Here is a 16,221-nt window from a genome sequence, read left to right as displayed (position 1 = left end):
CACCATAATCCATTATCAAAAACTGAAAGCAGCTGGTTGGATTTTTAAACTTTCTACACAGAGAAACACCTCTGGTCCCAGTTTACTGCAAAGAAATCAGTTTTCCCCAATCCAGCTACAGAAAGCACTGGGAGCAGCCTGGCTCCCAAAATAAAGGCCCAGCATGCTGGTCTCAAGGATTAATTCATGCTGAAAATTCACAGTCATTTCCACCCCTGCTGGTGCCACTTTTTTTCCAAACCATAATGCAGCTCTTTCATCTGTCACCACCACTCAAGGTTTGCAAAAATGCTTTGAAAATTCAAAGTTGAGTCACAGGGTTGATCCCACTCTGCATCTTAAATTCTAGGACAATTCTGCCCCCTAGTGACAATAGAGAAATCTCAGAAGAAATTAATGTCCAGTAGCCATTATAATTCACCTTTTAAATTATGCTGCATTATTTCATCCTCACAATTCCATGAGGTAAGTGAAGTCTGAATGTAAAGATAAGTCATGGGGGAATCAGAGTAATTAAGTCATCTAACCAGAGTCACATAACTAGTTAGTAGAGAGCTGGTTTCAAGCCCTGGGCTGGAAATGCAAAAGTTACTATGGTTTGGATCTGAAATGTCCCCCAAAGACCTATGTATTAAAGTATTGATCCCCAGCCAAGGGCACTATTGAGAGGTGGTAGAATCATTAAGAGGTGGAGACTAGTAGAAGGAAGTTAGTTCAATGGCTGGGAAGGCCCTTGAAGTGGATATTGGGACCCTTCCCAACCTTTCCTCTTCCTCACTCTTTCTTGCTTTCTTTCTTTCTTTCCTTCCTTCCTTTCTTTCTTTTTCTTTCTTTCTTTCTCTTTCTTTTCCTTTCTTTCTTTCTTTCTCTTTCTTTCTTTCTTTCTCTTTCTTTTCCTTTCTTTCTTTCTTTCTCTTTCTTTTCCTTTCTTTCTTTCTTTCTCTTTCTTTTCCTTCCTTTCTCTCTCTCTCTCTCTCTCTCTCTCTCTCTCTCTCTCTCTCTTTCTTTCTTTCTTGGAATTGAACTCAGGGGCACTCAACCACTGAGCCACATCCCCAGCCCTATTTTGTATTTTATTTAGAGACAAGGTCTCACTGGGTTGCTTAGCTCCTCACAGTTGCTGAGGCTGGCTTTGAACTTGCAATCCTGCTGTCTCAGGCTCCCAAACTGCTGGGATTAGAGGTATGTGCCACTACACCCAGCCCTCTTCCTCACTTTTTGCTTCCTGGCCACCATGAGTTGAATAAGCCTCTTCTGCCATGCAATCCTGCCATGATGTGCTGTCTCCCCAGGCTCAAAAACAGGTCAACCAGCCATGGACTGAAACCTCCAAAACACAGCCAAAATAAACCTTTCATTGTAGCTGATTATCCTCAGGGTATTTTGTCTTGATGATACAAAGCTGAGTAACACATAGGGAATCCTGTTTACCTGGACTTTACATCCTTGAGACTGGAGGCTCAGAGGGGTGAGAATCATAACAATGCTCCTCCAGGTTTTTCCATTTAGACAAAGCAGAACTTTTGCAGAGTTTGAGTAATCAGCAGCAACTTCAGGTTATCTGCATTTTTAAATTTGGTGCAGTACTGAGGATTGAGCCCTTGGGTGCTTTACCAGTGAGCTTCAATCCCAAATCTTTTTACTTTTTTATTTTGAGATAAGGTCTCACTAAATTGCCCAGGCTGGCCTCAAACTTGTGATCCTCTGGGCTCAACCTCCCAAGTAGGTGAGAGTATAGGCATGTACCACTTTATCCAGTCTGTCTGAACTTCTTATTAGAGCCAGAGATAGTGTTTAGACTGTGATGATTATTGTTTCTAAATTTCATTTAAGATATCACATTCCTTTAAGGAGGATACATTTTCCATGTAGAGAAATGATTTGATTTTGATGCTTCATTCATAGCTCTTTGGGATCATGTAAAATAATCTATCATATTAAATTTTCAATTAAGGGTGTATGAAGTATATTAACAACTTTGTCAGAAAGGTATGCCTTGCTATTGATGATTTTCTGCTCACTTCACTCATACACCAACAGCCTCCCTGAAAGAAAGGCACTGGGGGCTGGGGTTGTGGCTCAACACTTGCCTAACATGCAGGAGCCCTGAGTTTGATGACCATCACTGAAAAAAAAAAAAAGGCATTGAGTTCCTTGCCCACTTGGACATAAACATGAACACTCAGCTGGGCACAGTGGTGTACACCTGTAATTCCAACTACTACTCGGGAGGCCAAGGCAGAAGGACTGCAAGTTTAAGGTCCATCAGATATTTAGCAAGACCCTCAGCAACTTAGTGAGACAGCAGCCCTGTCTAAAAAAATAAAAGGCTGGGAATGTAGCTCAGTGGTAAAGCATCCCTTACACGTTCAACCCCCAGTATCAAAACAACAGCTACAACAATTCAGTTAGCCATATCTTTTCCTATAAGCTTGGAAAAATAGGCTTTCTTCCACCCAATCACATGACAGTAACCAGCACAGTTCGTGATGCTTGGAGGTGTTACTGATGTTGGTGGAAGGACTCAAATTTGGTTCTCATTGTCTAGTAGTCCTCGAGGAGTTGCCTTTGGTGTAATTTTTTCACTTTGGCTGCATCATGCAAAGTGCACATATGTATTTCTGATAAATCTACTACTATGGTTTATCAGCTGCTCCTCTGTTCCTGTGCCATAAAGACAGCTTTTCCTGAGTGAATGGAGATGGCCAATTAAGATCCTGGAATACTATTCAGCCATAAGAAGGAATAAATGGACTGGAGATATAGCTTAGTTGGCAGAGTGCTTGCTAGCAATTTTTGTTGTTGTTGTTGTTCAATCCTTAACACCACACAAAAAAAATGAAATAATGCTGAGGATGGAGATGTAGTTCAGTGTACAGCAGGGCTTAGCAGGCACAAGGCCCTGGGTTTGATCCATAGAACTCCCCCTGAACAGAATGAAATCCTGTCATTTGCCATTTGCCATAACATGGGTGAAACTGGGGATCATTAAGTGAAATAAGCTGTACACAAAATGCATGTATCCATGATCTCACGCATATGCAGAATATAAAATAGTTGATCTGGTAGAAGTTGAGAGTAGAATGGTGGTTACCAGAGCTAAGGAGATTGGGGGAGAAGTTGATCAATGGGAACTAGATTATAGTTAGATAGTACTAAGAAGTTCTGGTATGTGGTTGCACTATAATAGGGTAACAATATGTAATGATAATGTACTATGTATTTCAGAAAGTTAAATGTTTTTACCATAAAGAAATAATAAATGGGGGCTGTGTGGCAGCTCAGTGGTAGAGTGCTTGCCTAGCATGTGTGAGGCACTGGATTTGATCCTTATCACCACATAAAAATAAATAAAGATATTATGCCCATTTACAATTAAACTTAAAAAAGAAATGACAAATGTGTAAGGAAATAATTATATTTAACATGATTTAAACACTACATGATATATATATGTACCAAAATATCACATGATACCCCATAAATATGTACAATTTTCATGTTTTGATTTATCAATTAAAAGAATGTTAATGTAAAAATATTTAAAGATGCAGATAGAAAAAAAAAAGATGCTGGGATGAACTCTGACCTACTGACTACAGGTTTATCTGCTCACAGATCATGCATCGCATTTAGGTCTGCAGCTTTGAAAAAATTTGCATAACCTTCTCTATGAGGCTGGGAGCTAGAGGTGAGGTCCAGTGAATGTACTTGGGAATGTAAACGCAACTTACTATGGGGCATGATTGTTTCTATCACTACATTTACTTTTTCTTTGCTTCTTCCCTTCCCTCTGCTCTTTCTCTAGTCCCTCTCCCTTCTGACCATTAAGTGGATACAATCTAGAATTTATTGTTTGACAATTTGATGGAACAAGATCCTCAAATCAGGCATATATTTCCTTAAAATCACCAAATTGTACAGCTGGAGGGGGGGCCTTAAAGACATGAACACACAAACCCAACATACATATACACTCTTGAATAAATAGAGACATATGTGTGTGTATTCTTTTAAGAAGGTTAGAATATATATACTGCATACATGCATATATATTTATGCATATATACATATACATGATACATATGTGTTTGCATATATATAAAACATTTTAATTCTTTTACTTTTATTTATTAATTGATTGTTTTTTATATGGTATGGAGATTGAACCCAGGGGTACTCTACTACTGTGTGCCCAGCCCTTTTTGTATTTTATTTAGAAACAAGTTCTCTCTAAATTGCTCAAGCTGGCCTCAAACTTTCCATTTTTCTGTTCAGCCTCCCAAGTAGCTGGTATTCCAGGTGATATTAATGAATTTTTTAAAAAATGCAATAGATAAAGTATTTAAAGTTAAAATGCATCCCTTAAAAATAACAAAATTAATAAACCACTAGGAAGAATGAATGGGGGAAAGACTACAAAAAATTCACCAATGTTGAATAAGAATACAAATACATTACTAAATATCATGCCATCTTAAAAAAAAGAGAGAGAGAGAATATTATGAACAAGTTTGTGCCAGTTGAAATTTTTGATAAAATAGACAAATTCCTATAAAAAAAACCTTTTTTTTAACAGTACTGGATATTGAATCACTGATCTATATCCCTTCCCCAGCACTTTTTATTTTTATTTACTTATGTATATTTTTGGTACCAGGGATTGAACTCAGAGACACTTAACACTGAGGCACATCCCTATCCCTTTTTTTATATTTTATTTAGAGACAGAGTCTCATTAAGTTGCATAGGGCCTCGTTAAGTTGCTGGGGCTGGCTTTAACCTCAGGATCCTCCTGCCTCAGCCTCCCAGCTACTGGGATTACAGGCGTGTGCCACTGTGCCCAGCCAGCCCTTTTTATTTTGAGACAGGGTTTTGCTTAGGTCCTCACTAAGTTGCTGAGGCTGGACTTAAACTTGTGATCCTCTTGCTTCAGACTCCTGAGTCACTGGGATTACAGGTGTGTGCCCTGGGCCTAGATCCAATTCATTTATGATGACAAGAACCAGATATGGGCATGACAAAACAACAATAAACAATAATACAGTCTCACAAAGTAGATGCAAAAATTCTGAATAAAAATTAGCAAACTGAATCTAGTAATATATATGATGAACAGTGAAAGATTGATTTAACAAATAAAAATCGAGCAGTGGACACTAGATAGCCACAGGCCAAAAAAAAAAAAACTGGATCCTCACACCATATACACAAGTCAGAATGGATCCAAGACTCGAATATAAGAACTAAAACTATAAAACTTTTAGAAGAAAACATAGATGTAAATCTTCATGGCTTTGGTAAATGATTCAAAAGCACAAGCAACAAAAGAAAAATTAGATCCACTGAACTTCATCAAAATTAAACACTTTGGTGCTTCAAAGGACACCATCATGAAGATGAAAAGACACATCACAGAAGAAAATGTTTGCAAATTTTCATCTTAAAAGGGAAAACTCAACAGAAAAAAACAAATAACCCGATTCAAAAATGGGCAAAGGACTTTAGGATAGATATTTCTTTGAGGAAGACATGCAAATGACCAAGAAGCACATGAAAAGATGCTCAACATTATTAGTCATCAAAAAATGCAAACAAAAATCACAATTAGATACCTGTTATGGTTTAGATGTGAGGTACCCCCCAAAAGCTCACATATGAGACAATGCAAGAAGGTTCAAAAGAGAAATGATTGGGTTGTGAGACTCTTAATCCAATCAGTGATTAATCCCCTAATAAGGATTAACTGAGTGGTAATTGAAGTGGTAGGATGTGGTTGGAGGAGGTAGGAATTGGACGTGTGGCTTCGGGGTACATATTTGTATCTGGCAAGTGGAGACTTCTTTTCTCTGCTTTCTGATCATCATGTGAGCTGTTTCCCTCTGCCACACTCTTCTGCTGAAGTAGGACAGAAGAGGCTGGACACCTGAGGAATTTTCAGGAAGCAGGTCTATTGACTGAAGTCAGTCCAGAGAGGGCTTTTGTCTAAAACATTCTCTGGAGCAAGATTTTGGAAATTCTTTGAACTTTATATCTAGTAGGAGGAAGGTGTACATGACAGGTACTGTTCCATTATTTTTCCTTTAGACAGAGGTTTTTTTGTTTTTTTCCCCTGCAAACCTGGCATTTACAAAAACTACCAACTACCATGTCCTTCTGTAGAAGTTTTTGCTGATAAAAAGCTTTCTTACAGGCTAAGAAGAACTTACACGACACAGTTTTTTTAAATATCTTTATTTTATTTTTATGTGGTGCTGAGGATTGAACCCAGTGTCTCACGCATGGTAGGTGAGCGCTCTACTTCTGAGCCACAACCCCAGCTCCACATAACACAAATATGATGGGGGTTTCTGCTTAATCATGGTAAGGTTCTTCTGAATGGAGGTCTCCCTTGGCCTGCTTCACCATCATGATGTTCTGCCTCACCTCCAGCCCTGAAGAATGGAGCTGGCCTTCTACGGACAGACCTCTGAAACTGTGAGCCCTCAAATAAACTCTTCCTCCTCTACAGTTTACAGCACTGTGTCCTTTAGTCACAGTGGCTAAAAAGCTGACTAAAACAATACCACTTCACATTCATAAGAATAAATATTACTCTTTTTTTTTTTATACTTGGAATTGAACTCAAGGGCACTTTATCAATGACCTATACCTTTAGCTCTTTTTGTTATTTTGAGAAAGGGTCTCCTTAAATTGCCAAGGCTAACCTTGAACTTTCAATCCTCCTGTCTAACCTACCCAGGTGGCTTGGGTTTGGGTTTGGGGTTACAGATATGTGTCAACCAGAGGGAACTGGGACCACCCACAGAGCAGGCCCAGCGGCCTGCTGAGGGGCAGAGCCGCCCCCCACCCCCGCACCTGCCAGGTAGGCAGAACTGTGACCACTGACAGAAAAGGCCCAGTGGCCCACGGCGGGACAGAGCTTCCAATCACTCCTGCAAGGTAGGCGGGCCTGCAGCCCACCGGAAGAAGAGGAGCACTGGCCTGCTGAGAGGCAGAGCCGCCCCCCACCCCCCGCGCCTGCCAGATAGGCGGAACTGTGACCACCAACAGAAAAGGCCCAGTGGCCCGCGGCGGGACAGAGCTTCCAATCACTCCTGCAAGGTAGGCGGGCCTGGGACCCACCGGCAGAAGAGGAGCAGCGGCCTGCTGAGAGGCAGAGCCGGCCCCTCCCCCTGCGCCGGCAAGGTAGAGGGAACTGGGACCACCCACAGAGCAGGCCCAGCGGCCTGCTGAGAGGCAGAGCCGCCCCCCACCCCCTGCGCCTGCCAGGTAGGCGGAACTGTGACCACCGACAGAAAAGGCCCAGTGGCCTGCGGCGGGACAAAGCTTCCAATCACTCCTGCAAGGTAGGCGGGCGTGCGACCCACCAGCAGAAGAGGAGCAGCGGCCTGCTGAGAGGCAGAGCCGCCCCCTCCCCCTGCGCCGGCAAGGTAGAGGGAACTGGGACCACCCACAGAGCAGGCCCAGCGGCCTGCTGAGGGGCAGAGCCGCCCCCCACCCCCCGCGCCTGCCAGGTAGGCGGAACTGTGACCACCGACAGAAAAGGCCCAGTGGCCCGCGGCGGGACACAGCTTCCAATCACTCCTGCAAGGTAGGCGGGCCTGCGACCCACCAGCACAAGAGGAGCAGCGGCCTGCTGAAAGGCAGTGTTGCCCCCTCCCCCTGCGCCGGCAAGGTAGACGGAACTGTGACCACCCACAGAACAGGCCCAGCGGCCTGCTGAGAGGCAGAGCCGCCCCCCACCCCCCGCGCCTGCCAGGTAGGCGGAACTGTGACCACCGACAGAAAAGGCCCAGGGGCCCGCGGAGGGGCAGAGCTTCCAATCACTCCTGCAAGGTAGGCGGGCCTGCAACCCACCGGAATAAGAGGAGCAGCAGCCTGCTGAGAGGCAGAGCTGCCCCCTCCCCCCGCGCCTTCAAGGTAGACGGAACTGTGACCACCATCAGAACAGGCCAGACCTGCAACCGACAGACAGAACAGGCCCAGTGGCTTGAGGAAGGGTAGAGCCGCCCCGCCCCCCGCGCCTGCAAGGTAGGCGGACCTGCGACCCACTGGCAGAACAGCCCCAGAGGCCTGCAGAGGGGCAGTGCCGCTGCCTGCGCCTGCAAAGTAGGCAGAACTGCGACCACCGACAGAACAAGCCTAGCGGCCCGCAGAGGGACAGAGCCGCCACCCGCGCCTGCAAGGTAGGCGGACCTGCTACCGACCGGCAGAGCAGGCCCAGTGGCCTGCCGGCGTGGTAGGCACATTGCCCCAATTGGAGGAGGGGCAGAGCCGCTGCCCGCGCCTGCGAGGGAGACTTTGCAACTATACAAGACCAATATAAATATATAGGGGGAAAATTCAATAGCACAACAGTTTCACCAAGTAGAAAGGAACGCGAACAGTATGAAGAGACAAGGAAAGAAAGGACCACAAGCAATGCAGGTCAACTCAACTTTAGAAGAGGTAATAGCTGCAGCAGATGGAATGTCAGATAAAGAATTCAGGATATACATGCTTCAGATGATCTGGAGTCTCAAGGAAGACATCAGACAGCAAAATCAGACAATGAAAGATCACTTCAACAATGAATTACATAAACAAATCCAAGAAGCAAAAGATCAACTATACAGGGAGATAGAGGTTATAAAAAACAAACAAACAGAAATCCTAGAAATGCAGGAAGCAATAAACCAACTTAAAAACTTAATTGAGAATACTACCAGCAGAGTAGAACACTTAGAAGATAGAACATCAGACAATGAAGATAAAGTATTTCAACTTGAAAAGAACATAGACAGCTCAGCAAGACTGTTAAGAAACCATGAGCAGAACATCCAAGAAATATGGGATAACATCAAGAGACCAAATTTAAGAGTCATTGGGATACAGGAAGGGACAGAGTATCAAACCAAAGGAATGAGCAATCTATTCAATGAAATAATACGAGAAAACTTCCCAGACTTGAAGAATGAGACAGAATCCCAAATCCTAGAAGCCTACAGGACGCCGAATGTGCAAAATCATAAGAGACCCACACCTAGACACATTATAATCAAGATGCCCAACATACAGAATAAGGAGAGAATTTTAAAAGCTACAAGAGAAAGGAAGCAGATCACATTTAGGGGTAAGCCAATCAGGATAACAGCTGATCTTTCAACACAGACTCTGAAAGCTAGAAGATCCTGGAATAACATATTTCAAACACTGAAAGAAAATGGGTTCCAACCAAGAATTGTGTTTCCAGCAAAATTAAGCTTCAGGATGGAAGATGAAATTAAAACCTTCCACGATAAACAAAAGTTAAAAGAATTTGCAGCTAGAAAACCATCTCTTCTAAACATACTTGGCAAAACATTACAGGAAGAGGAAATGGAAAATAACAATGAAAACCAACAGTGGGAGGTAGGACAGTAAAGGGGGAAAATAATCAAAGAGGAAAACAAACCATGTTTAGTAACATAAATAAACAAATATGGCTGGAAGAACAACCCATATCTCAATAATAACCCTAAATGTTAATGGCTTAAACTCACCAATCAAGAGACACAGGCTAGTAGAATGGATCACAAAACAAGACCCAACAATATGCTGCCTAAAGGAGACGCATTTGATAGGAAAAGACATACATAGGCTGAAGGTGAAAGGTTGGGAAAAATCATATCACTCATATGGACTTCGGAAACAAGCAGGAGTGTCCATACTCATATCAAATAAAATAGATTTCAAGCCAAAGTTAATCAAAAGGGATAAAGAGGGACACTACATACTGCTTAAGGGAACCATACACCAACAAGACATAACAATCATAAATATATATGCCCCAAACAATGGTGCAGCTATGTTCATCAAACAAACTCTTCTCAAGTTCAAGAGTCTAATAGACCACCATACAATAATCATGGGAGACTTCAACACACCTCTCTCGCCACTGGACAGATCTTCCAAACAAAAGTTGAATAAGGAAACTATAGAACTCAATAACACAATTAATAACCTAGACTTAATTGACATATATAGAATATACCACCCAACATCAAGCAGTTATACTTTTTTCTCAGCAGCACATGGATCCTTCTCAAAAATAGATCATATATTATGTCACAGGGAAACTCTTAGACAATACAAAGGAGTAGAGATAATACCATGCATCCTATCTGATCATAATGGAATGGAGCTGAAAATCAACGATAAAAGAAGGAAGGAAAAAGAATACATCACTTGGAGAATGAACAATAGGTTACTGAATGATCAATGGGTTATAGAAGACATCAAGGAGGAAATTAAAAAATTCTTAGAGATAAATGAAAACACAGACACAACATATTGGAATCTATGGGACACATTGAAAGCAGTTCTAAGAGGAAAATTCATTGCTTGGAGTTCATTCCTTAAAAAAAGAAAAAACCAACAAATAAATGATCTCATACTTCATCTCAAAATCCTAGAAAAAGAAGAGCAAAACAACAGCAAAAGAAGTAGAAGGCAAGAAATAATTAAAATCAGAGCTGAAATTAATGAAATCGAAACAAAAGAAACAATTGAAAAAATTGACAAAACTAAAAGTTGGTTCTTTGAAAAAATAAACAAAATCGACAGACCCTTAGCCATGCTAGCGAAGAGAAGAAGAGAGAGAACTCAAATTACTACCATACGGGATGAAAAAGGCAATATCACAACAGACACTTCAGATATACAGAAGATAATCAAAAATTATTTTGAATCCTTATACTCCAATAAATTAGAAGATAGTGAAGGCATCGATAAATTTCTTAAGTCATATGATCTGCCCAGATTGAGTCAGGAGGATATAGACAACGTAAACAGACCAATATCAATTGAGGAAATAGAAGAAACCATCAAAAGACTACCAACTAAGAAAAGCCCAGGACCGGATGGGTATACAGCAGAGTTTTACAAAACCTTTAAAGAGGAACTAATACCAATACTTTTCAAGCTACTTCAGGAAATAGAAAAAGAGGGAGAACTTCCAAATTCATTCTACGAGGCCAACATCACCCTGATACCTAAACCAGACAAAGACACTTCAAAGAAAGAAAACTACAGACCAATATCTCTAATGAACCTAGATGCAAAAATCCTCAATAAAATTCTGGCGAATCGGATACAAAAACATATCAAAAAAATTGTGCACCATGATTAAGTAGGATTCATCCCTGGGATGCAAGGCTGGTTCAATATACGGAAATCAATAAATGTTATTCACCACATCAATAGACTTAAAAATAAGAACCATATGATCATCTCGATAGATGCGGAAAAAGCATTCGACAAAGTACAGCATCCCTTTATGTTCAAAACTCTAGAAAAACTAGGGATAACAGGAACATACCTCAATATTGTAAAAGCAATCTATGCTAAGCCTCAGGCTAGCATCATTCTGAATGGAGAAAAACTGAAGGCATTCCCTCTAAAATCTGGAACAAGACAGGGATGCTCTCTCTCACCACTTCTGTTCAACATAGTTCTCGAAACACTGGCCAGAGCAATTAGACAGACGAAAGAAATTAAAGGCATCAAAATAGGAAAAGAAGAACTTAAATTATCACTATTTGCAGATGACATGACTCTATACCTAGCAGACCCAAAAGGGTCTACAAAGAAACTATTAGAGCTAATTAATGAATTCAGCAAAGTGGCAGGATATAAAATCAACACGCAAAAATCAAAGGCATTCCTGTATATCAGCGACAAATCCTCTGAAATGGAAATGAGGACAACCACTCCATTCACAATATCTTCAAAAAAAATAAAATACTTGGGAATCAACCTAACAAAAGAGGTGAAAGACCTATACAATGAAAACTACAGAACCCTAAAGAGAGAAATAGAAGAAGATCTTAGAAGATGGAAAAATATACCCTGTTCATGGATAGGCAGAACTAACATCATCAAAATGGCGATATTACCAAAAGTTCTCTATAGGTTTAATGCAATGCCAATCAAAATCCCAACGGCATTTCTTGTAGAAATAGAGAAAGCAATCATGAAATTCATATGGAAAAATAAACGACCCAGAATAGCAAAAACAACTCTAAGCAGGAAGTGTGAATCAGGCGGTATAGCGATACCAGACTTCAAACTATACTACAGAGCAATAGTAACAAAAACAGCATGGTACTGGTACCAAAACAGGCAGGTGGACCAATGGTACAGAATAGAGGACACAGAAACCAATCCACAAAACTACAACTACCTTATATTTGATAAAGGGGCTAAAAGCATGCAATGGAGGAAGGATAGCATCTTCAACAAATGGTGCTGGGAAAACTGGAAATCCATATGCAACAAAATGAAACTGAATCCCTTTCTCTCGCCATGCACAAAAGTTAATTCAAAATGGGTCAAGGAGCTTGATATCAAATCAGAGACACGCCGTCTGATAGAAGAAAAAGTTGGCTACGATCTACATACTGTGGGGTCGGGCTCCAAATTCCTCAATAGGACACCCATAGCACAAACGTTAATAACTAGAATCAACAAATGGGACTTACTCAAACTAAAAAGTTTTTTCTCAGCAAAAGAAACAATAAGAGAGGTAAATAGAGAGCCTACATCCTGGGAACAAATCTTTACTCCTCACACTTCAGATAGAGCCCTAATATCCAGAGTATACAAAGAACTCAAAAAATTAGACAATAAGAGAACAAACAACCCAATCAACAAATGGGCCAAGGACCTGAACAGACACTTCTCAGAGGAGGACATACAATCAATCAACAAGTACATGAAAAAATGCTCACCATCTCTAGCAGTCAGAGAAATACAAATCAAAACCACCCTAAGATACCATCTCACTCCAGTTAGATTGGCAGCCATTATGAAGTCAAACAACAACAAGTGCTGGCGAGGATGCGGGGAAAAGGGTACACTTGTACACTGCTGGTGGGACTGCAAATTGGTGCAGCCAATTTGGAAAGCAGTATGGAGATTTCTTGGAAAGCTGGGAATGGAGCCACCATTTGACCCAGCTATTCCCCTTCTCGGTCTATTCCCTAAAGACCTAAAAAGAGCATGCTACAGGGGGACACTGCTACAATCGATGTTCATAGCAGCACAATTCACAATAGCAAGACTGTGGAACCAACCTAGATGCCCTTCAGTAGATGAATGGATAAAAAAAATGTGGCATTTATACACAATGGAGTATTACTCTGCATTAAAAAATGACAAAATCATAGAATTTACAGGGAAATGGATGGAACTAGAGCAGATTATTCTAAGTGAAGCTAGCCAATCCCTAAAAAACAAATGCCAAATGTCTTCTTTGATATAAGGAGAGTAACTAAGAACAGAGTAGGATCGAAGAGCACGAGAAGAAGATTAACATTAAACAGGGATGAGAGGTGGGAGGGAAAGGGAGAGAGAAGGGAAATTGCATGGAAATGGAAGGCCCCTCAGAGTTATACAAAAGTACATACAAGAGGAAGTGAGGGGAAAGGGAAAAATAATACAAGGGGGACAAATGAATGTCAGTAGAGGGGGCAGAGAGAGAAGAGGGGAGGGGAGGGGAGGGGAGGGGGGATAGTAGAGGATAGGAAAGGCAGCAGAACACAACAGACACTAGTATGACAATATGTAAATCAATGGATGTGTAACTGATGTAATTCTGCAATCTGTATATGGGGTAAAAATGGGAGCTCATAACCCACTTGAATCAAAGTGTGAAATATGATATATCAAGAACTATGTAATGTTCTGAACAGCCAACAATAAAAAATTAAAAAAAAAAAAAAAAAGATATATGGCAACCATGCCCAGCTGGATATTACTTTTTTTTTTGGTACCGTGGATTGTATCCAGGGACACTTAACTGGTGAGCCACATCCCCAGCCCTTTATATATAAATTTTTTATCTTGAAGCAAGGTCTCATTAAGTTGCTTAGGGCCTTGCTAAATTGATGAGGCTGGCTTTGAACTCACAATACTCCTGCTTCAGGGTCCTGAGCCACTGGGATTATAGGCATGCACCACCACTCCCAGCTGAATATTACTTTTTTAAAACCCAGAAAATAACAAATGTTGGTCTGGAGTCACAGATCAGTGGTAGAGCACTTGCCTAGCATGTGTGAGGCACTGGGTTCAATTCTCAGCACTGCAAATAAATAAATAAAAAGGTCCATCAGGGCTGGGGATGTGGCTCAAGCGGTAGCGCGCTCGCCTGGCATGCGTGCAGCCCGGGTTCGATCCTCAGCACCACATACAAGCAAAGATGTTGTGTCTACCGAAAACTGGAAAATAAATATTTTTTTTTAAAAAAAAAAGGTCCATCAACAACTAAAAAAAATTTAAAAAATAACAAATGTTGGTAAGGACATGGTAAAAATGGAAAAATTTTGTGTGGCTGGTAGGAATGTAAAATGATGAAACCACTTTGAAAAACAATCTGGCAGTTCCTCAAACAATTAAATGTACAGTCATCCTTATACAATCCAGCAGTTCCATTCCTAGAAATGAAAATACATGTTCATAAAGAACTTGTATAAGAATGTTTACAGCAGCTATACTCATAATTTTTAAAAGATGGAAACAAGCCCAAACCATCAACTGATGAATGAACAAACAAAATGTCCATATCATTGAAAATTATTTGACTATAAAAAGGAATGAAGTATTGATATATCATATAACATAGATAAACCCTGAAAACATTTCACTAAGTGAAAAGCCAATTACAAGAACCCACATATTATGTGATTTCATTCATATGAAAATTTAGGGGCTAGGATTGTGGCTCAGTGGTAGAGCATTTGCCTAGCACGTATGAAGCACTGGGTTAGATCCCCAGCACCACACACAAAAAAACTAAATAAACAAATTAAAAGTATTGTGTCCATCTACAACTAAAAATATTAACAAAAGAAAATTTAGAATAGGGAAATCCATAGGGACAGAAAGTAGATAAGTAATTGCTTAGGGATTGGGAGAAGGGAATAAAAAGGGCTGGGGATGTGGCTCAGTGGTAGAGTGCCCCTGAGTTCAGTCCTAGTACCACAAAAAAATAAACAAACAAATAAATAAAAATGTCTGGGGATGTAGCTTTCTAGTAAAGTACCCCGGGTTCAATCTCCAATATGAAATATATACATACAGGTTTTATTTTTTGGGTGATAAAAATGTCTAAGACTGTGTTGCTATTGCATATATCTTTGTATAAATGAAAAACTATTGAATTTACACTTAACATGGTTGAATTGTATGGTATGTGAATGGTATCTCAATAAAGCTTTTACCACATTAGCAGAATTAAAAGAAAAAATAATAAAAATATGCTTAATTGATGCCAAAAATACATTTGATAAACACTCATGATAGAAACCTTATAAAAAGAAAGAAAGATATATGATATAACATGGATAAAGAAAGAAAGAAACATTATGCATTATAGAAGCAGGAGGAAGCCTTTTAATCAGAAAAAGAGAATCTTCTATAAATATCTATACCAAAGAGCAGATTAGATACAAACTAATCTGTATATCAAGTGTATTTCTATATTCCAGCAACAAATGAATAGAAACAATAAAAATTTCAACAGATTTACTGAGTTCACATATCATATAATTCACTTGTTTTAAAGGAGTTTTACAGTATACTCACAGATTTATGCAATCATCAGCACAGTTTTAGAACATTTTTTATCTCCTCATCCAAAGAAATACCACACCCTTTAGCTATGAACTCTATCCTCTATTCCACACCTCCAATCTAAGCAATTAACTAATCTACTTTTGTCTCTGCAGATTTCCCTATTATGGATATTTCACACACATGGAGTATTGTAGTTGTGGTCTTTTGTAAGTGGCTTACTTAGCATAATGTCTTCAAGGTTCATCATTGTTACAATATGTATCAATACTTCATTTCTTTTCTAGCCCAATAATATTCCACAGTATCAGTTGATGGCTTCTTTCCACCTTTTGGCTTTCATGAATAATGCTGCTACAAACATCTGTGTTCATGTTTTTGTTTAGGTGAATGTTTTTATTCCCTCTGGCACATATCTAGGAATGGAATTGCTGGGCTGAAACTACAGACTATCTAATCATTTAAGGAACTGCCAGATTATTTTCCAAAGTGGTTGTACCATTTTACATTTCCATCAGCAATACATGAAGATTCTGATTTCTTAACATCCTTGCCAATACTTGTTATCAATCTATTAAAATTGTGGTAATATGTACATATCATAAATTTGTCATTTTAACATTTTCT

This window comes from Marmota flaviventris, chromosome 1 (genome assembly GCF_047511675.1).
Source record: "Marmota flaviventris isolate mMarFla1 chromosome 1, mMarFla1.hap1, whole genome shotgun sequence".
In the NCBI taxonomy this organism is placed as follows: domain Eukaryota; kingdom Metazoa; phylum Chordata; class Mammalia; order Rodentia; family Sciuridae; genus Marmota; species Marmota flaviventris.
This window is presented reverse-complemented; position numbering follows the sequence as displayed.